The sequence below is a fragment of the Nomascus leucogenys genome, chromosome 1a, assembly GCF_006542625.1.
Source record: "Nomascus leucogenys isolate Asia chromosome 1a, Asia_NLE_v1, whole genome shotgun sequence".
In the NCBI taxonomy this organism is placed as follows: domain Eukaryota; kingdom Metazoa; phylum Chordata; class Mammalia; order Primates; family Hylobatidae; genus Nomascus; species Nomascus leucogenys.
Genome location: NC_044381.1, coordinates 8,661,087 through 8,683,505, shown reverse-complemented (window position 1 = coordinate 8,683,505; position 22,419 = coordinate 8,661,087).

Below are 22,419 nucleotides of genomic sequence, written 5' to 3'. Positions count from 1 at the left end.
ATATATAAAAAAAAAACTGCATAAAATGGCAATTCTGCCTCCGTGAACATCTTCTCTTTTCTCTCATGCTCCAATGTAGAGACACAGAAATAGAGCACGAATCTGGAAGAAAAATTTTTTTTCAGCCTCATTTCCTGACCCTTAACAATTATATCTTACAGAATAGTCATAAGAACTAAGATAATGTATATAAAAATGGCCAGCTGCCAAGTCTAGCACTTAGTTAACAAAAATATCAATTGTCATCATCATTATTATCATTATTATCATTTGTATCATGAAAACACAAGGATCAAACAAAAAAAGTTCCCCTGGACTACAGCCTAAACTCCATTGTATTTACTATTTTTTTTTCCATGGGCCACCTTCATCTTCAGACCATCCTAGAACTTCCTTTTTTCTTCTCAGGTGGATGTCTAAGGCTATAGAACTGTTCTGATTACATTGGGCACACCAGGGCAATGGGGAAATTTCCATTGATCAGAAACTAAGGTCTGTCAAGTACTTCAAAATTGTACCAATCAGAGCAGCTTTTCAATAACTTCTCCATAGTTTAGCAGCTTATTCAAGTCTCAGCTAGTTTCTCCTTACCTTGAAGCCAATTTGTTTAGAAACAACTCTGAGATAAGAACAATAAGGGAGAACACAAGGAAATACAAACATTTACTAGATTCATGTTAAAAAGACTTCAGAAATCTCTAGTGCTAAGATATAAAAGAATATGTAGATTTGGTCCCATCTTTATGGAGATTATAGTATAGAATTTTTATTTGTTCATTCATGTAGTCATTTGTGGGTTGTTTTTTTCATACGCATTTAGCCAGCTTTTGGCAACTAGTGAGGTCCCTGGAGAAAATCAAAGATATTTAGGACAGTGCTTTTCACCAAAATCTGATAGCCTAGTTGCCACATGAAATGATGCAATGATGCAATCAGCCTGAATGGGTAACATTTGTATATTTATAGAATAGGATGATACATTAAGAAGATGCATTTGTTTGTATCCTCTTTTATTTCATTGAGCAGTGGTTTGTAGTTCTCCTTGAAGAGGTCCTTCACATCCCTTGTAAGTTGGATTCCTAGGTATTTTATTCTCTTTGAAGCAATTGTGAATGGGAGTTCACTCATGATTTGGCTCTCTGTTTGTCTGTTATTGGTGTACAAGAATGCTTGTGATTTTTGTACATTGATTTTGTATCCTGAGACTTTGCTGAAGTTGCTAATCAGCTTAAGGAGATTTTGGGCTGAGACAATGGGGTTTTCTAGATATACAATCATGTCATCGGCAAACAGGGACAATTTGACTTCCTCTTTTCCTAATTGAATACCCTTTATTTCCTTCTCCTGCCTGATTGCTCTGGCCAGAACTTCCAGCACTATGTTGAACAGGAGCGGTGAGAGGGGGCATCCCTGTCTTGTGCCAGTTTTCAGAGGGAATGCTTCCAGTTTTTGCCCATTCAGTATGATATTGGCTGTGGGTTTGTCGTAGATAGCTCTTATTATTTTGAGATACGTCCCATCAATACCTAATTTATTGAGAGTTTTTAGCATGAAGGGTTGTTGAATTTTGTATAAAGACACATGCACACGTGTGTTTATTGCGGCACTATTCACAATAGCAAAGAGTTGGAACCAACCCAAATGTCCAACAACAATAGACTGGATAAAGAAAATGTGGCACATATACACCATGGAATACTATGCAGCCATAAAAAAGGATGAGTTCATGTCCTTTGTAGGGACATGGATGAAACTGGAAAACATCATTCTCAGTAAACTATCACAAGGACAAAAAACCAAACACCGCATGTTCTCACTCATAGGTGGGAATTGAACAATGAGAACTCATGGACACAGGAAGGGGAACATCACACTCCAGGGACTGTTGTGGGGTGGAGGGAGGGGAGAGGGACAGCATTAGGAGATATACCTAATGCTAAATGACGAGTTAATGGGTGCAGGAAATCAACATGGCACATGGATACATATGTAACAAACCTGCACATTGTGCACATGTACCCTAAAACCTAAAGTATAATAAAAAAAAAAAAGATGCAGCCCCATCAAATCTCTTCATAGATTTCTCTGCAACAGAATTCATTACCTACTTCTTCATTCAGTGATGAAACAAATATTTACTGGACACCTACTATATGCTGGCATTGTGCTGCTGATCTCTGGGGATACAAGGATACAAGCTGGACCCAGATGGACCAGATCTCTTTCTGCTCTCAGGGAGCAAGTATTCTGATGGGAGGAGTGGAAAATTAATGAAACTTCTGCAAAGTTACAACTCATATCTGAAGGATGAGTTAGAAAAGGAGACGTAAGTGCATTCAAGACAGAGGAAATTGAATGTGCAAACACGTAAGAAAAGAGGGCACATAGTGAGTGAAATGGGAATATGTTAGGGAATATTGAATATATTATTCAATAGTGAATATATTAGGCCATTGATGAGGCCCTAAATTATACTTTTATAATACTAATATATTCAATAGCAAAATATACTATAGTTTATTTATTTATAACAATAGTTTAATATACTAATATATTCAATAGTGAAATGGGAATATGTGAGGCTGGAGGAATTTAGTAGGAGACTATGCAGGGACTTGTTGGCCACACAAAGTTTTGTTTAATTATAAGAGCAAGAGGATGCACTAAGGATTATAAAGCAAATTGGTGAGCCCTGACTGGATTTGAGTTTTTGAAAATATCATGTTGACTGCAGCATCTAGAAGAAATTGGAGTAGGGCCAGGTTGGAATCCAAGGGATAGTTAGGAGGTATTGGAATTGTCTAGACAATAGATGATGATAATGTGGACTAGTGAAGGGGTATCGGCTATGGAAACCAGTGGGTGGGGTAAGAAATATCTGAGAGATCAAGTCGATAGGACTTGGTAATGGATTAGGTGTGGGTGATGAGAGGAGAAATAAGTTACAATCAATTTTTACTGAGACAGAACTGAGAAAAATCTGGACAGAGAATTCTGTTTTCCATGTCCTCAGCTGCCCCTATAGATTCCTCATTTCTGCCCAGGGACACGTTTTCCTTCAGTTTCCTTTAGTTTCTAACTTCCGAAATTCTCAAACTTCTCCAAACTCTCTCTCTCACACACATACTTTCTCAGGATTTGTTAGTCTTTTTACACTCACTTGTAAAATACTACGATAAGGATTAATGCTTTTCTCCTCCTACACTATTTGCTCTTCACAGAGGAATGACTCCATTGGTGTGGGTGTCTATTGCAAGGTTCCCAAAGATTCCCCAGATCAGTGGTTTTAAACCAGAGATGATTTTGTCACCCAGGCGATATTTGACAATTTCTGAGGACACTTGATTGTTGCAACTTCAGTGGGGTGGTTGCTGGCATCAAGCAGATAGAGGCAAGAAATGCTGGTAAACATTCTACAATGCACAGGACCATCCCCTAACATAAAATTATCAGACGCAAAAATGTCAATAGTGCCAAGAGAGACAAATTTTGCCCTAGATGTCAACTCCTCCTAAAGCTGGCCAAATATAATAATACTCCAGGAGCTACCTCTAACATCTTATGAATCCTTGCCAGTTTTTTTTTAAATAAATAAAACAAGAGAAAAATATATCTAGAACTGGGAATATGGCATACCAAGATGCTACTCTTAACTTTTTAAAACTAATCAAAATGGGTGAAGGGTGCTGGGAGGAGTCAGTAATTACAGCATTTCTGAATTAGAAACAAGAGCAGAGCCAGCCAGAGAAAAGTATAATTTAGGGCCTCATCAATTAGCTGACTGGATTTTCTATGATACTAAATTTGAGGCCAGAACGGATTATAGTAGTGATTTTGGCGCAGGCTTGAGCAAAAACCAGTCATATATGAGGCTGGGTCAATTGGGGGATGTCACATACTTAAAAGCTTCCATAGTTAATTTAATGAATTATAACAATAGGGGCAAGGTATAAAACTTCTTAACACAAGGGAACTCCAAGGAAAAACTGGCAGATAATTCCCATCTCATCCCGTTGTGCTTGTGGATCTCGGCACATATGGTCTTGCACCAGGGGATGTAGAACAGTGAAAGATTCTAACACCATATGTGTGGAAATCCTGTACCTTGCAGAGAGCGAAGGAGCAGGGAAAGCTTGTCCTTGAATTCTGGACCTTTACGGTTATTTTTCTCCTGGCTCCGTATCAGATTTTGTCCGCTCCATATGGTATTTTTAACTTATCGTATTTTGTTTTGAATATAATCATCTTGGGGATTTTAATTGCTTATTTTCAATACTAATTTCCATTTCTGTGAATACAGAGGAAGTAGACTTGCTTCTCTTTCAAATACAAAAAGAAAACAATTATGAAAACCACTCAGCATGAATAGTATTTTATTTTCCAATGAAAGGTCTGTACTGTGTCAAATATATGCACCTGTGTGCATATGCATCTCTTTAAAATTCTGTATTCAGATTTCTGGGGGTTTGGTAGAAGGAAATGCATTATTTAAAGCTAAGTTACTATTGTTATTTATCTAGTGGTTTGGGACCTGTGGATTTGGAGGGGGCAATTTTCTATCATTAGGAAAATTCTAATTAGTCTTCCTTTTCACTATAAGCTGATATAGTTAAGGACAGTATAAGATTAAGAGGCTCAGGCAGTAGAATTTTAAGGGAATACAACATGGAAATGTTTATTAGAGATTTTTCTATAACACCACCCTGAGGTAAAAAAAAAAAAAAAAAAGACTCAAGAATTACAATGGTTGTTTATTGAAAGAGCTTCTTCATCAACACTCTTAAGTCTACTGGCCCTTCCTTTTGGCTGTGTGGGCCAAGCCAGTAAAACATCACAGTCATAACCACCCATGCACTCTTAGCTCATGGTCTTGAGTTGGGTCCCTTGTCAATGTCTTCTCTTTCCCTTTACTTGCCACCCCAAACCCGCACTAACTTCTAGCCCACTTGTACTTTGATGATAATCTCAGCTCTTATTTCTGAAATTGAGGCTATCAATCAACATAAAGTGTTCAGTTTGGGGCTTCCCCAAATATGCATGCACTTATTTTTGCAGACAACATTCTCTGCTTTTCTCCAGTCATAGATAAGCTAGTCAGGGCTGGGCCCCTAAACTGATTTGCTTCCATTTCCTCAGGAACCCTACAATGATTTCTTTGCCGTACAACTTCTATTCATCCTTCCATTCAGTTCTTTTCCTGAAGCCTATAAATATAATACCACAAATGTCTAGCTCTCTTTTTCTGTTAGGGCCATGATTAAAGCATGAAATATGGCATTGGTTGTAGGGCATACCACAAATGTCTAGCTCTCTCCTTCCCTTAGCCAGGGTTTTTGTCAGAGGATTGTGATAGCTGCCATTCTCTCTGTTCCTACTCATTCTTCAACCCTTAGCAATCTGGCCTTCTTCCCATCACTCCACTGTAGCTGCCTTTGCTAAGGTTGCCAGTGGCCTCCCTGTTGCCAAATACTGTGGACCTCTGCAGGTAGTTACCTTTCTTAAACTCTTCATTGCGCTGGCACTGCTGATTTCTTATTCTAGTTGGTCCCCTACTCGTTTTTTTTTCTGCCTTGGCTCCTGTGATACTTGTTACTCTGGTTCCGTTTCACTTCTGTGACTATTTCTCTACAGTCCTCTTTATGACTTCTGTCTCCTTTCTCCGTGACCCACACTGCTCTTTTCCTCTTCAGCCTCTATTTGGCCGATTTCATTGGAAGTTCTAGTGGAAAACTACAATCTGTGTGCAGTTGAGTTTCACATTTTGTTCTTAAATTCCCAAATGTTCTTTGAACTTAAGACTCAGAAAATCTTTTGCACATCTCTGTTAGAAGGCCCAGTGGCTCTTCAAACTCACAGTATTCCAATACAAATTCAAATTTCTTCATCCTCTTTCCTCAACAAAGTTGCTTCTCTATATATATTCTGCTTTCAAATAATAGAGCCTAAATCCATTTGGGCATCCAAGCTAAGCACTTGGAAGTCAATTTAGATTCTCCCTTCCCTCTCTATGCATCTAATCATTAAGTTGTGCTTATTTTATCTTGCAAATATTTATTAAATGTAACCCCCTCGCTATCCCTACAACCAATGCCATATTTCATGCTTTAATCATGGCCCTAACAGAAAAAAGACTAACCTTCCTGGAAGAAGGGGAAATTCTGCCAGAAGGCTGCCTTTTAATTCAAACAGTAAATATTCCCTGGGTTGCTATCTTGGGTTTCCAGCCTATCAGCCTAATCCTACAGATTGTGGGTTTGCCAGCATACACAACTGATATGGTTTGTCTGTGTCCACACCCAAATCTCATCTTGAATTCCCACAGGTTGTGGGAGGGACCTGGTGGGAGATGATGGAATCATGGGGGCAAGTCTTTTCCATGCTATTCTTGTGATAGTGAATAAGTCTCATGAGATCCAATGGTTTTATATGGGTGAGTTGCCCTGCACAAGCTCTTTTTGCCTGCTGCCATCCATGTAAGACATGACTTGCTTCTTTTTGCTTTTTGCCATGATTGTGAGGTCTCCCTAGCCACATAGAACTGTAAGTCTCTTAAACCTCTTTCTTTGCAAATTGCCCAGTCTCAGGTATGTCTTTATCAGCAGTGTGCAAATAGACTAATACAGTAAATATGAGACTTGGGACTTTGGACTGTGGACTTTTGAGTTAATGCTGAAATGAGTTAAGACTTTGGGAGACTGTTGGGAAGACATGATTTGTTTTGAAATGTGACGACATGAGATTTGGGAGGGGCCAGAGATGGAATGATATGGTTTGTCTGTGTCCCCACCCAAATCTCATCTTTAATTCCCACATGTTGTGGGAGGGACCTGGTGGGGGGTGATCGAAATATGGGGGCAGGTCTTTGCTGTGCTCTTCTGTGACAGTGAATAAGTATCACAAGATCTGACAGTTTTATAATGGGGAGTTTCCCTGCACAGGCTCTCTCTTTGCCTGCCGCCATCAACGTAAAATGTGACTTGTTCCTCCTTGCCTTCCTCCATGATTGTGAGGCCTCCCCATCCATGTGGAACTGTAAGTGCATTAAACCTCTTTCTTTTGTAAATTGCCAATCTTGGGTATGTCTTTATCAGCAGCATGAAAATGGACTAATACAAAAATCAAATAAGGTATTTCCTTAAAATCTCTCTCTCTGTCTCTCTGTCTCTTTCTCACTTTCTCTTCATCCTTCCTGGTTCTGTTTCCCTGGAGAATCCTGATATGGGTCTCATAGTTCCTAGGCAGTCTAGAAGGCAGAAAGTAGGGCTAGAAGGTCTATGCAATATCCCTGATAACCCCTGTTTTATATTATCATTTTATTTTATTATTTATTATTTATTTATTTGAATTGCTAGTATTTAATTCAGGGTCCAATAGAGAGTAGGAATTTAACGTATGAGTGAAAACCATGGATGACTAAAATGGAACAGCTGGGTATTAATCTAGTAGATAAGGGTATTATGCACCCCAAGAGAGAGGCTAATAATAACTGAAGGTCCAGCACTGCTGTGTCCAATACCATAGCTTCTTGTCACACTTATCTATTAAGCATGTGAAATGTGGTTGGTCTGAATTAAGTTGTGCTAGAAGTATAAATTACATACTATATTTCAAAGATTTAGTAAAAAAATTTCATTAATTTCTTAAATGTGATTACATATTGAAATAATATTTTAGATACATTAATTTAAGTAAAACATATTATTAAAGTTGATTCTGTCTGTTTTTCATTACTTCTTTTTAATGAGACTCCTAGAAAATTTTAAATTACATCTATGACTCTCATTATGTTTCTGTTGGGCACTTTGGTATAGACTCTAAGTCCTAAAATGCTATGTCCTGCCACTGTTCACTCATTAAAAGCGTCCATCAACATCCATTCAACACCTGTGCTCACAACAGGCCCAGGACAGTTTTCCATAAACATCAGGAACTTGCACTTCAGTAACCACAATTTTTGGCATTCAAGAACTATCTTACCTGTTCTTCTAAGAAAACAAACAAACAAAAAATCTTATCACTCCATCTGTCATCAAATTCTGCATTTTCTTTAAAACAGTTTTAAAACCTGTTTTTCTGTCTCTTCCACTGGATTCATGCACTCTTGCTACACTAAACTCCCCACTTTTAATATTTATCTTATACTTCCATTTCATAAATACATCTCTTAAAAATGGAAAAATACATTTACATTAGAGTTAAAATCACAAGCATTTCATGACCTCCATGATACCCAGCCCTTCTCTGAACCACTTTATTTTTTTCCATGTTTTATTTAAACCAACATGGTATTACTGTGTGTCAGGCACTGCTCTGAACACTTTTCTAATGTCAACTCATTCGGTCCTCAAGGCTACCTTATGAGGCTCATTCTACTCTTGTCTCCATTTCATTGATGGGAAAATAGCACAGAAAAGTTGTCTTTTGCCCAAGATCATGCAGCCAGTGTGTGGCAGACCCAGGATTTGAACCGGAAAATCTGGCCCTAGGATTCATACTCCTCATGACTTACTTAGCCTCCTGTGGAGAGGTGATCTTCCTGTCTGAATGGCCTCATTACCCCACAGCTTGCTCTATACCAGGAACATATGAACAACTTGTCTCAATCATTCCCAGGTTTCCCCTTGAGCTTCATTAATGAAGCTTATAAGATTTATCTGTTCTCTACCCTATTGCGCCAGGGTCCTTCCTTTTGATTTCCAAGATACCAATAATCTAATCTACATTAATCAAAATTATGGCACTGATAATACAATTCCTTAAATTTGTAAAGGGCCTTCAGCTTAAAAAGTATTTTAAGGTACAATTATAAATCACCAATGTGTTGAAGGGCGAAAATGTGCTCATTTTGACCACGAGTTTTTGGAGAAAGTAACTCATTTCAAAGAAGGATCTCTAATACCAGGATTTCAGGCATTGTGACAGGTCACCACAGTGGGAGAGCATTGGCATCAACAGGGCTTATTCTACCTGCATTTTCATCAGGGTCCTCTATTCTTTCATTCATGTGTACATGTCCTATTTTTCCACCAAGGTATTTGAGGCTGTTTATAAAAATAAATGCAATCTAACAGGATTAGATAAATAGATAAGGAAATTGTGGGGTTTTGTTTTATTTTACTTTAAGTTCTGGGATACAATTGCAGAACATGTAGGTTTGTTACATAGGTATATTTGTGCCATGGGCGTTTGCTGCACCTATCAACCTGTCACCTAGGTTTTAAGCCCTGCATGCATTAGCTATTTGTCCTAATGCTCTTCCTCCACTCAGCCTCCACCCTTTGACTGGCCCTGGTGTGTGCTGTTCCCCTGCCTGTGTCCATGTTTTATCACTGTTCAACTCCCACTCATGAGTGAGAACATGCACTATTTGGTTTCCTGTTCCTGTGTTGGTTTGCTGAGGATGATGGCTTCCAGCTTCATCCATGTCCCTGTAAAGGACATAATTTCATTATTTTTTATAGTTGCATAGTATTCCATGGTATATATGTACCACATTTTCTTTATCCAGTCTATGGTTAACGGGCATTTGGGTTGGTTCCAAGCCTTTGCTATTAATAGTGGTGCAATAAACATACTTGTGCATGTCTCTATAGTAGAATGATTTATATTCCTTTGGGTATATACCCAGTAATGGAATTGCTGGGTCAAATGGTATTTCTGGTTCTAAGATCCTTGAGGAATTGCCATACTGTCTTTCACAGTGGTTAAACTAATTTACATTCCCACTAACAGTATAAAAGTGTTTCAATTTCTCCATAGCCTTGCCAGCATCCATTGTTTCTTGACTTTTTAATAATTGCCATTTTGACTGGTGTGAGGTGGTATCTCACTGTAGTTGTGATTTGCATTCCTCTAATGATCAGTGATGCTTAGCTTTTTTTCATATCTTTGCTGGATGCATAAATGTTTTCTTTTGAGAAGTGTCTGTTCATATCCTTTGCCTACTTTTTGATGGAGTTGTTTTTCTCTTGTAAATTTGTTTAAGTTCCTTGTAGATTCTGGGTATTAGACCTTCGTCAGATAGGTAGATTGCAAAAATTTTCTCCTGTTCTGTAGGTAGCCTGTTAACCCTGATGATAGTATCTTTTGTTGTACAGAGGCTCTTTAGTTTAATTAGATCCCACTTGGCAATTTTGGCTTTCGTTGCAATTGCTTTTGGCATTTTAGTCATGAAGTCTTTGCCCATGCCTACCTCCTAAATGGTATTGCCTAGGTTTTCTTCTAGGGATTTTATGGTTTTGGGTTTTACAGTTAAATCTTTAATCTATCTTGAGTTGATTTTTGTATACGGTGTAAGGAAGGAGTCCAGTTTCAGTTTTCTGCACATGGTTAGCCAGTTTTCCCAGCACGATTTATTAAATAAGGAATCCTTTCGCCATTGCTTGTTTTTGTCAGGCTTGTCGAAGATCAGATGGTTGTAGATGTGTGGCGTTATTTCTGAGGTCTCCGTTCTGTTCCATTGGTCTATATGTCTGTTTTGGTACCAGTACCATGCTGTTTTGGTGAGTGTTCAAGTCAGGTAGCGTGATGCCTCCAGCTTTGTTCTTTTTGATTAGGATTGTCTTGGCTATATGGGCTTTTTTTTTGGTTCCATATAAAATTTAATGTAGTTTTTTTCTAATTCTGTGAAGACTGTCAATTGGTAGTTTGACCAGCATTGAATCTACAAATTACTTTGGGCGGTATGGCCATTTTCATGATGTTAACTCTTCCTATCCCTGAGAATGGAATGTTTTTCCATTTGTTTGTTGTCCTCTTCTTACTTCTTTGAGTAGTGGTTTATAGCTCTCCTTGAAGAGATCCTTCACTTCCCTTGTTAGCTGCATTCCTAGGTATTTTATTCTCTTTGTAGCAATTGTGGATGGGAATTCATTCATGATTTTGCTCTCTGCTTGTCTATTTTTGGTGTACAGGAATGCTTGTGATTTTTGCACATTGATTTTGTATCTTGAGACTTTACTGAAGTTTCTTACCAGCTTAAGGAGTTTTTGGCCTGAGATGATGGGGTTTTCTAAATATACAATCATGTCATCTGTAAACAGAGACAATTTGACTTCCTCTCTTCCTATCTGAATAGTCTTTAATTCTTTCTCTTGCCTGATTGCCCTGGCCAGAACTTCCAATACTGTGTTGAATAGGAGTGGTGAGAGAGGGCATCCTTGACTTGTGCCAGTTTTTAAAGGGAATATCCAGCTTTTACCCGTTCAGTATGACATTGGCTGTGTATTTGTCATAAATAGCTATTATTTTGAGATATGCTCCATCAATACCTAGCTTATTGAGAGTTTTTAACATGAAGAGACATTCAATTTTATTGAAGGCCTTTCCTGCAGCTATTGAGATGATCATGTGGATTTTTTTCATTGGTTCTCTTTACATGATGGATTACATTTATTGATTTGCATATGTTGAACCACCTTGCATCCCAGGGATGAAGCCAACTTGATCGTGGTGAATAGCTTTTGGATATGCTGCTGGATTCGGTTTGCCAGTATTTTATTGATGATTTTCACATCGATGTTCATCAGGGATATTGGCCTGAAGTTTTCTTTTTTTGTTGTGTCTCTGCCAGGTTTTGGTATTAGGGTGATGCTGGCCTCATAAAATGAGTCAGGGAGGAGGCCCTCCTTTTCAATTGTTTGGAAAAGTTTCAGAAGGAATGGTACCAGCTCCTCTTTGTATCTCTGGTATAATTTGCCTGTGAATCCATCTGGTCCTGAGCTTTTTTTTTGGTTGGTAGGCTATTAATTGCTGCCTCAATTTCAGAACTTGTTACTGTTCTATTAGGGATTCAACTTCTTCCTGGTTTAGTCATGGAAAGGTGTATGTGTCCAGGAATTTATCCATTTATTCTAGATTTTCTAGTTTATTTGGGTAGAGGTGTTTATACAATTCTCTGATGATAGTTTGTATTTCTGTGGGGTCAGTGGTGATATCCCCTTTATCATTTTTTATTGTGTCTATTTGATTCTTTTCTATTTTCTTCATTAGTCTAGCTAGCAGTCTAAGTATTTTCTTAATTTTTAAAAAACAAACAGCTCCTGGATACATTGATTTTTTTTTTTAAGGGTTTTTCGTGTCTCTATCTCCTTCAGTTTTGCTCTGATCTTAGTTATTTATTGTCTTCTGCTAGCTTTTGGATTTATTTGCTCTTGCCTCTCTAGCTCTTTTAATTGTGATATTAGGGTGTCGATTTGAGATCTTTCTAGCTTTCTAATATGGGCATTTAGTGCTATAAGTTTCCCTCTTAACACTGCTTTAGCTGTCTCCCAGAGATTCTGGTACGTTGTCTCTTGTTCTCATTCGTTTCAAAGAACTTCCTGATTTCTACCTTAATTTCATTATTTACCCAGGAGTCATTCAGGAGCGGGTTGTTCAATTTCCATGTAATTGTGTGGTTTTGAGTGAGTTTCTTAATCCTGGGTTCTAATTTGATTGCCGTGTGGTCTGACAAACTGTTTGTTATGATTTCAGTTCTTTTGCATTTGCTGAGGTATGTTTTATTTCCAATTATGTGGTCAATTTTAGAATAAGTGCCATGTGGCACCGAGAAGAATGTGTATTCTGTTGACTTGGGGTGGAGAGTTCTGTAGACGTCTATTAGGTCCACTCGATCCAGTGCTGAGTTCAAGTCCTGAATATCCTTGTTAATATTCTGTTTTGTTGATCTGTATAATATTGACAGTGGGGTGTTAAAGTCTCCCACTATTATTGTGTGGGAGTCTAAGTCTCTTTTCAGGTCTCTGATAACTTGTTTTATTAATCTGCATGCTCCAGTATTGGGTGCATATATATTTAGGATAGTTAGCTCTTCTTGTTGATTTGATCCCTTTACCATTATGTAATGCCCTAATTTGTCTTTTTTGATCTTTGTTGGTTTAAAGTCTGTTTTTTCAGAGACTAGGATTGCAGCCCCTGCTTTTTTTTGCTTTCCATTTGCTTAGTAAATTTTCCTTCCTCCCTTTATTTTGAGCCTATGTGCATCTTTGCACATGAGATGGGTCTCATGAATACAGCACACCAATGGGTCTTGACTGTTACCCAAATTGCCTGTGTCTTTTAATTGGGGCATTTAGTCCATAGACATTTAAGGTTAATATTGTCATGTGTGAATTCGATCCTGTCATCATGATGCTATTTAGTTATTTTGCACACTCGATGCAGTTTCTTCATAATATCGTTGGTCTTTACATTCTGGTGTGCTTTTGCAATGGCTGGTACTGTTTTTTTCCTTTCCATATTTAGTGCTTCCTTCAGGAGCTCTTGCAGGGCAGGCCTGGTGGTGACAAAATCTCTCAGCATTTGCTTGTCTGGAAAAGACTTTAGATCTCTTTCGCTTATGAAGCGTAGTTTGGCTGGATATGAAATTCTGGGTTGAAAATTTTCTTCCTTAAGAATGTTGAATTGAACCCCACTCTCTTCTGGCTTGCAGGGTTTCTGCTGAGAGGTCCACTCTTAGTCTGATCGGCTTCCCTTTGTAGCTGACCTGGCCTTTCTCTCTGGCTGCCCTTAACATTTTTTCCTTAATTTCGACCTTGGAGAATCTGATGATTATGTGTCTTGGGGTTGATCTTCTCATGCAGTATCTTAGTCACGTTCTTTGTACTTCTGGAATTTGCATGTTGGCCTGCCTTGCTAGGTTGGGGAAGTTCTCCTGGATAATATTCTGAAGTGTGTTTTCCAACTTGGTTTCACTCTTCCCATCACTTTCAGGTACTCCAATCAATCGTAGGCCCATACTTCTCAGAGGTTTGTTCCTTCCTTTTCATTCTTTTTTCTCTAATCTTATCTGCATGCCTTATTTCAGCAAGATGTTCTTCAAACTCTGATATCCTTTCTTCTCCTTGGTCAATTCAGCTATGACATATGTGTATGCTTCATGAAGTTCTCATGCTGTGTTTTTCAGCTCCATCAGGTCATTTATGTCCCTCTCTAAACCGGTTATTCTAGTTAGCAGCTTCTGTAACCTTTTATCAGGGTTCTTAGCTTCTTTGCATTGGGTTTGAACATGCTCCTTTCGCTCAGTAGAGTCTGCTTTTACCCACCTTCTGAAGCCTACTTCTGGCCATTCGTCCACCTCATCCTCTGTCCAGTTCTGCACCCTTGTTGGAGAGGCATTGTGATCATTTAGAGAAGTGGCACTGTGGCCTTTTGGGTTTTCAGCATTTTTTGTTATTGTTGTTGATTCTTTCTCATCTTCATGAGTTTGCCTAGTATCGATCTTTGAGGCTGCTGACCCTTGGATGTGGTTTTTGTAGGGACTTTTTTCTGTTGATGCTGTTGTTGTTGCTTTCTGTTTGTTTGTTTTTCTTGCAATGGTCAGGTCCCTCTTCTGTAGAGCTGCTGTGGTTTGCTGGTGGTTCACTTCAGGCCCTATTCATCTGGTTCACTACCATACCTGGAGATGTCACTTGAGGACGCTGGAGAACTGCAAAGTTGGATGCCTGCTCCTTTCTCTGGGATCTCTCACCTTGAGGGGAACTGACCTGATACTAGTAGGAACACTCCTGTATAGGGTGTCTGACAAATCCAGTTGTAGGGTCTCACCCAGTTGGGTGGCATGGGGAGCAGGAACCACTTAACAAAGCACTTTGACTGCCCCCTGGTGGAGGCGGTGTGCTTTTCTGGGGGGAAACCCACTCGTCTGTGCTGCCCAGATTTCTCAGTACTAGCAGGAGGAAAGACTAAGTCTGCTGGTCTGTGGAGACTGTGGCCACCCCTCTCCCTAGGGTCTCAGGCCCAGGGAGATCAGAGTTCTGTACCTGAGCCCCTGGCTGGAGTTTTCAGAGTTTCTGCCGGGAGGCCCCGCCCAGTGAGGAGGGATGGGTCAAGGTCAGGCCTGAAGAGACACTCTGCAATCTGCCACAGCAAGTGTGTTGGACTGTGGGGGATACCTCTTGGGACTAAGCGGTGCAGCCTCCCTGGCTCCAGCAGGGGAAAAGCACAGCCTGAAGCTACAGAGATGGTTGCTGCCCTTCCCCCACCCTAGGAGCTTAGTGTGTTAGGCTTTGATCAGACCCAGTGTTGGCTGTCGCACCTCCCCCAAGGAGCTCAAATGGCTTAGACAGAAGGCAGCCACAGCTGTGGGGCTGGTCACTCCTCCCTCTGGGAGTTCAGCAGGCTTAAGCAGATTCTAGCTTAGTGGCTGTTGAGAATCTGCACAACTCCACGGTTGAGACCCCTAGGCCTGGGTGGTGTGAGCTCATGAGTGGGATCTTCTAATCCGTGGGTTGCACAGTTTGATGGAAAAAGCACTTTTTCCCAGGCTGGGTAGCACACTCACTCACTGCCCCCCTTGGCTGGGGGGTGGGGGCATCCCTGCCCCATGTGGCTCTGAGGTTGGTGGTCACACCACACTGCTCTTCCTTCCTCTCCATGGGTCATGCCAGCTGCCTAGTCAGTTCTGATGACAGAACCTGGATACCTCGGTTGCTGGTACAGGATTCACATGCTGTTATGGTTCTTTTTGTTGGGAGCCGCTGATCACAACTGCTTCTAGTTGGCCATCTTGGCCCTGCCCATCAGAAATTGTGGCTTTTATACATGTTCTCTGCAGTAGGGATCCAAATACTTGCTCCAGTTGCCTGGCACCACCATGAGGGCCTGAGGACCAGAGGTACAAAGCATGCTTCAGGCTCGCATAGACTCTTCTTTTCTAGTTAGAGCTTTGCCCCAATCAACCTGGTGAGCATAATTGGAGTTACGGTGGGTACCAAGTAACCCTGGCTCCTTTTAAGAAGAGTCCAGAAACTAGCATGAGCAGCTGATCTAACCTTCCTTTTCTCTAAATCCTGTTCAGATTTCTACTTGGCTGTCCAATGCAGGGTACCTCCCAAGCAGAAGTCATTTCCAGCCCTTGATTCACCATACCAATTCTTGGGAGGCAAGATAGGAAAATAAGGGAAAATGAGAAAATTAAAATGATGTGGAAGAAATGCCTCTGATTCTGTTCAGGCTCTAATTTGGTTAGTCCTCTCATTAAAACTCCACCTTTCTACAAATATGGAAACCTAATTTAGGTAGCCTAAGAATTCCATTTTCACTTTGAACTATTTTAGAGCTCTCCTTCCCTGTGGATGGAGTAAGGCCTTGAGGGTCTCTTTGGAATTGAAATTGTTGGGCGCATGACAGGGACCATCTGAGTCAGTGAGAGAAGAGATTACACATGGAAAATGGGCACAATGAGAGAAATATAAAATAAAGCCATATGGAAGATGAGCAAACACGAATGCACATCTTAAGATACAATACACTTGCTGTAGGTAGTCTACAGATTTGGTTCTGAGCTTCCTAGGAGCCAAAGGAAGGAAAAAAAACAATCATTTTTAAGAGGGGAAATGTCCATATTATAAAGTCAACACAGTTAGAAGAAATATATATTTCCTTGTAACTCAGATATTAAACAGATTTTGTTTCAAGATCCTTATTAAGGGACTATGGCTGACAGGAACACATTGTTCTCACTAACATACCTTTATTAAATTTCCCGAAACATCACACTCTTTGACATGATGCAAATCAATAAAAACAAATCCAAAAGAGCTGTTTTCTTCAGGTAAGGTGCTATGTTATATAGTCAGCATACTTCCATAACTAACCAATAAATCACTGGAGTCACTTATAAATGAGATTTGGGTTTTATGTTTTTTAATTTTTTGATCATTTCTATCAGAGAAATTTAATTAATGTAGATAAATCAGAGACCTCATTTCACTCATTTCAGTCCTTTTTCCCACTCCTGGAGTTTTCTCTACCAAGTGTCCATGGTACCCTAATGTTGTAATCTGTCCACAACTGATTAAGGGCAAGCTCTTGACCTAAGGGAAACCCATTGCTAGGCTGAGTGGAGCTAATCGGATTCTCTCCACTGAGAAATTAAACCACAAAAAACACAAATCCTGCTATAATGATTCATTCTGGAAAAACAAGCTGAAAGAGCACAGTGCGTTTATGGCCAGTCAAAACACACCAAACTTGTGGGGAAAGAGAAGCCCTGACCTTTGAGGAGGAAGTTACTGCCTGCAATCCTTGCTGTATTGCTGCCTCTGTCTCTTGTCAGGGGGAAGATGTATTTCACACTGCTATAATGACATACCCAAGTCTGGGTAACTTATAAAGGAAAGAGGTTTAATTGACTCACAGTTCTGTATGGCTGGAGAGGCTTCAGGAGACTTACAATCATGGAGGAAGGGGAAGAGGAACATCCTAAAGGGTGTCAGGAGAGAGAAAAAAGTATGTAGAGTAAAAGAGGAAGAGATCCTTAAAAAAAAATCAGATCTTGTGCGAATGCACTCACTATCACAAGAACAGCAAAGGAGAAACTGCCCCCATGATCCATCACCTCTCACCAGTTTCCTCCCTTGACACCTGGGGATTGAGGGGATTACAATTCAAGATGAGATTTGCGTGGGGACACAACCAAACAATATCATTCCACACCTGGCCCTGCACAAATCTCATGTCCTGTATTTCAAAAACACCATCATGCCTTCCCAGCAGCTCCCAGCTTTTTTTTTTGAGACAGAGTCTCACTGTCACCCAGGCTGGAGTGCAGTAGCGCGATCTCGGCTCACTGAAGGCTCCACCCCCCGGGGTTCACGCCATTCTCCTGCCTCAGCCTCCCAAGTAGCTGGGACTACAGGCACCCGCCACCTCGCCTGGCTAATTTTTTTGTATTTTTAGTAGAGACGGGGTTTCACTGTGTTAGCCAGGATGGTCTCGATCTCCTGACCTTGTGATCCACCTGCCTCGGCCTCCCAAAGTGCTGGGATTACAGGCGTGACAAAGTCTTAACTCATTCCAGCTTTAACCCGTAAGTCCAAGTTCAAAGTGTCATCTGAGACAAGGCAAGTCCCTTCCACCTATGAACCTGTAAAATCAAAACCAAGTTAGTTACTTCCAAGATACAATGGGAGACAGGCGTTGGATAAATGCTCCCATCCCAAATAGGAGAAATTGGCCAAAACAAAAGGGCGACCGGCACCATGCAGGCCCAAAACCCAGCAAGGCAGCCATTAAATTTTAAAGCTCTGAAATGATCTCCTTTGTCTTCATATCCCACATCCAGATCATGTTGATGCAAGAAGTGAGCTCCCATGGTCCTGGGCAGCTTTGTCCCTGTGGCTTTGCAGGGTACAGCCCTCCTCCCAGCTACTTTCACAGGCTAGCATTGAGTGTCTGCAGCTTTTCCAGGTGCATCGTGCAAATTGTCAGTGGATCTACCATTCTGGGGTCTGGAGGATGTGGCTCTCTTCTTACAGCTCCACTAGGCAGTGCCCCAGTAGGGTCTCTGTGTGGGGGCTCCAGCCCCACATTTCCCTTTCACACTGCCCTAGCAGAGGTTTCCCATGAGGGATCTGCTCCTGCAACAAACTTCTGCCTAGACATCGAGGCATTTCCATACATCCTCTGACAACTAGTCAGAGGTTCCCAAACCTCAGTTCTTGACTTCTGTGCACCTGCAGGCTCAACATCACATGGAAGATACCAAGGGTTAGGGCTTGCACCCTCTGAAGCCATGGCTCAAGCTGTACCTTGGCCCCTTTTAACCACGACTGAAGCTGAAACAGCTGGAATGCAGGGTGCCATGTCCTGAGGCTGCACAGAGTAGGGGGCCCTGGGCCTAGCCTCTGAAATCATTTTTCCTCTTAGGCCTCTAGGCCTGTGATAAAAGGGGCTGCTGCCAAGATCTCTGACATGCCCTGAAGATATTTTCCCCATTGTCTTGGCGATTAAAATTCAGCTCCTCATTACTTATGCAAATTTCTGCAGCTGACTTGAATTTCTCCCTAGAAAATGGATTTTTTTTCTATCACATCATCAGGCTACAAATTTTCCAAATTTTTATGCTCTGCTTCCCTTTCAAACATAAGTTCCAATTTTAAACCATCTCTTGTGAACGCATAAAATTGAATGCTTTTAAGAGCACCTAGGTCACATTTTGAACCCTTTGCTGCTTAAAAATTCTTTTCTACCAGATACCCTAAATCATTTCTCTCAAGTTTAAAGGTGCACAGATCTCTAGGACAGGGGCAAAATACTGCCGATCTCTTTGCTAAAGCAAAGCAAGAGTTATTTTTGCTCCAGTTCCCAGTGAGTTTCTCATTTCCATCTGAGACCACTACAGCCTCAACTTCATTGTCCATATCACTATAAGCATTTTGGTCAAAACCATTCAACAAGTCTCTAGGAAGTTCCAAACTTTCCCATATCTTCCTGTCTTCTTCTGAGCCCTCCAAACTGTTCCAACCTCTGCCTATTACCCAGTTCCAAAGTCACTTCCACATTTTCAAGTATCTTTACAGCAGTACCCCACTCAACCAGTACCAATTTACTATATTAGTCCATTGTCACACTGCTATAAAGACATATTCAAGACTATGTAATTTATAAAGGAAAGAGTTTTAATGGACTCACAGGTCTACATGGCTGGGAAGGCCTAAGGAAACTTACAATTATGGCAGAAGGCAAAGGGGAACCAAGACACCTTCTTCACAAGGCGGCAGGAAAGAGAATGAACACAGAAGGAACTATCAAACACTTATAAAACCATCAGAACTTGTGAGAACTCAGTCACTATCATGAGAACAGCAAGGGGAAAACCACCCCCATGATCCAATCACCTCCCACAGGGTTCCTCCCTTAACATGTGGGGATGATGGGGATTATAATTCAAGATGAGATTTGGGTGGGGACAAAGCCAAACCATATCAGAAGCAGTAAGACATATCTTTTTTTCTCCCAGACTCTCCACCCTGTCACTTTAATCTCCATATTTTCAGGTAAGTCTTGCTTTGGATGTCCTTCTTAAGAAATGGCAGTGGAGCCTGGAGTCATTGCCTTGATGAGGGCAGGAATAAGGAGGCAAGCTCTGGGGAAAACAAGTAACTGATTGACTGAGGGACTATCATACTGATAATGACATCTGATGTTTACACTGTTAAATGTACTCATTTATGATAAGACAGTTGAGCACTTTGAAATGAAATCTTTGAAAGTACCTCATGCACTGTGGGAGAAAATCCCCAGGTTCCTGAAGGTGGAAATTGACACTCAACTCCCTAGGAAACAGAATGTAAAGCATAAACTCAAGCTCTTGCAGATTAAGATGGCAGTTTGCTACAGCAGGAGACCTGGGAAAATCAATACAGCAACAATTAATCTCTACAGTATGAAAGCACTGGCCAACCTAAGCACCTTTGAGATTCCATTTCATACTACAGAGGAGTGGCTCCATTTCCTAATGGATGAGCATTTTAGCTCCTACTGTGTAGCTCTCCCAAACACTAGTATCCTTTCAAGAGTGCCTACAAGGCCCTTCTTAATATTCCACTAGATGGCCATGAAACAGTATACCCTGTGAAGCAAACTCTGGCCAGAGTGAGCACTTATTTTTATCAGGAAGCAGCGTCTTTCTACTTGGCTATTACAATCAAGTCTGCTAAATATGTCATCCTGTTTCCCAACCACCATCCATTAGAAGGTAATACCTCTTTCCTGCTGAGCACTTTTTCAAATTGGAAAACTTCAAGGACAGCTGCAATGCACTGGAGAGTGCCCTGTGACTAAACTGAAGGACCCTAAGTGCCAGACACATGCAAACTGACATCTCTGCCAAGTGCCCAAGGCACCCCTTCAGTTGCCTGGCTCAGCAAACACAGACAGTACTAAAGCAAGCTCCCACTAAGTCCAAGACTCTTAAGAGCCGATGCCTGGAGGATCATTCCCCAACTATTTCTATTTGGCAATATCAGAACTTCAGTAATACTAGCGGTGTATTTCTGTCATTGAAATGCTACTCTTAATGTTTATCTTATGCTTTCCTTAAATTCCTCCTGGTTTTGACCTTGGTGAGCTCACCTGGCCAGTTAGAGCCGGAGCAGGTGCTTGGTGACCACAGCTACCTATTTACATTGCTTGAATAGGGACTGCTTTGGTAATGCCCAGAAAGCTGAATAAGTGGAAAAGATGTTTGCAGGGGTTTAGGGGTGGCACATCTGGATCTACTGAAAATTTAACAGCTTTCTTGATGGGCAAATCAAATTTTTTCACTCTGTACTCTGTCATGAAGAAATTAACACGATTTTAGAAAAATCTGTGCTGACATTTGACACTGACTTTCTCATTTACTAGATATACTATGAGACAGTGAAGAAACACTTCCCCTTAACCAGCTAATGCTAGTCAAACTCCAACAATTAGTTACTTTAGAAAACAATTTTTAAAAAAGTTTTCTAAAAAAGGGAGCTACTGGCCAGGCACAATGGCTCACCCCTATAATCCCAGCATTTTGGGAGGCCAAGGTGTGTGGATCACCTGAGGTCGGGAGTTCGAGACCACCCTGGCCGATATGGCAAAATCTCCCCTCTATTAAAAATACAAAACAATTAGCCAGGCATGGTGGCATATGCCTGTAATCCCAGCTACTTGGGAGGCTGAAGCACGAGAATCGCTTGAACCCGGGAGGCGGAGGTTTCAGTGAACTGAGATCGCACCACTGCACTTCAGCCTGGGTGACAGAGCAAGACCATCTCCAAAAATAAATGAATAAAGATAAAAATAAAAAAGATGAAAAAGGAAGCTACTCACAGAAAGGACGGTGGAGGAGATGAACAGATAGAAGCATAGAAGAGAGAGATTATGCAGCTTGTGAAAAAGACCAAGAGGGAAGCTGTCAGTGAATCTCCCAATTCCATACCCAGGGAGGACAGATGTATCCTTAAAATAGCTCCATTTTTTGTCTGAATGGATTTGAGTTGGGCTTTTTACTGACATCCAAGCAGGCCCAACTACAGAAAGAGTAGTAAGATGAGCAAATATCAGAAAGATAGAAGGAAATGATAGTTTAGATAATCTGCCGAGAGGATATTTTGTTCCTGAATAATGGAAGACGGAAGAATTTAAACACATTGTTAGAATGGAGTGAAGTATTCACTGAGCTACACACCACATTACTCTTTTTAGACAAAAGTGTTTGTCTTGTGGAGAAACGTAATTTAATTCAAGTGATAATGGACACTGGCTCTTAAGGTAGTCAGTCTTCAAACTAAGATTCCAAACAATTTGTTTTGGTTTGTGCAAACCTGTAACAGTAAAATGCCTTGAAGGGTGCTCCTTCTTTCATGAAATCAAAGCTTCAAGACAGAGTCCAGAAAGGAGTTACTAGATAGATATGTACCTTTTGACACTGGTATTCATAGTTTGTGGTCCTTTAAGATAATCTGAAACCAATAGTCCCATGATCAAAACCAAACATACAGAAAAAAAAAAGCATAGAAATAAACAATATCAAAAGAAGGTGAACTAGATCCTTTAATTGTGATTACAGAGAGAGCATGATATAGAAAACAAAGTCAAGTCTGCACTGTGGAGCTTGTGCTGCAGTGGCTGTCACCCTTACAACCCATCAACCGGGTGCCC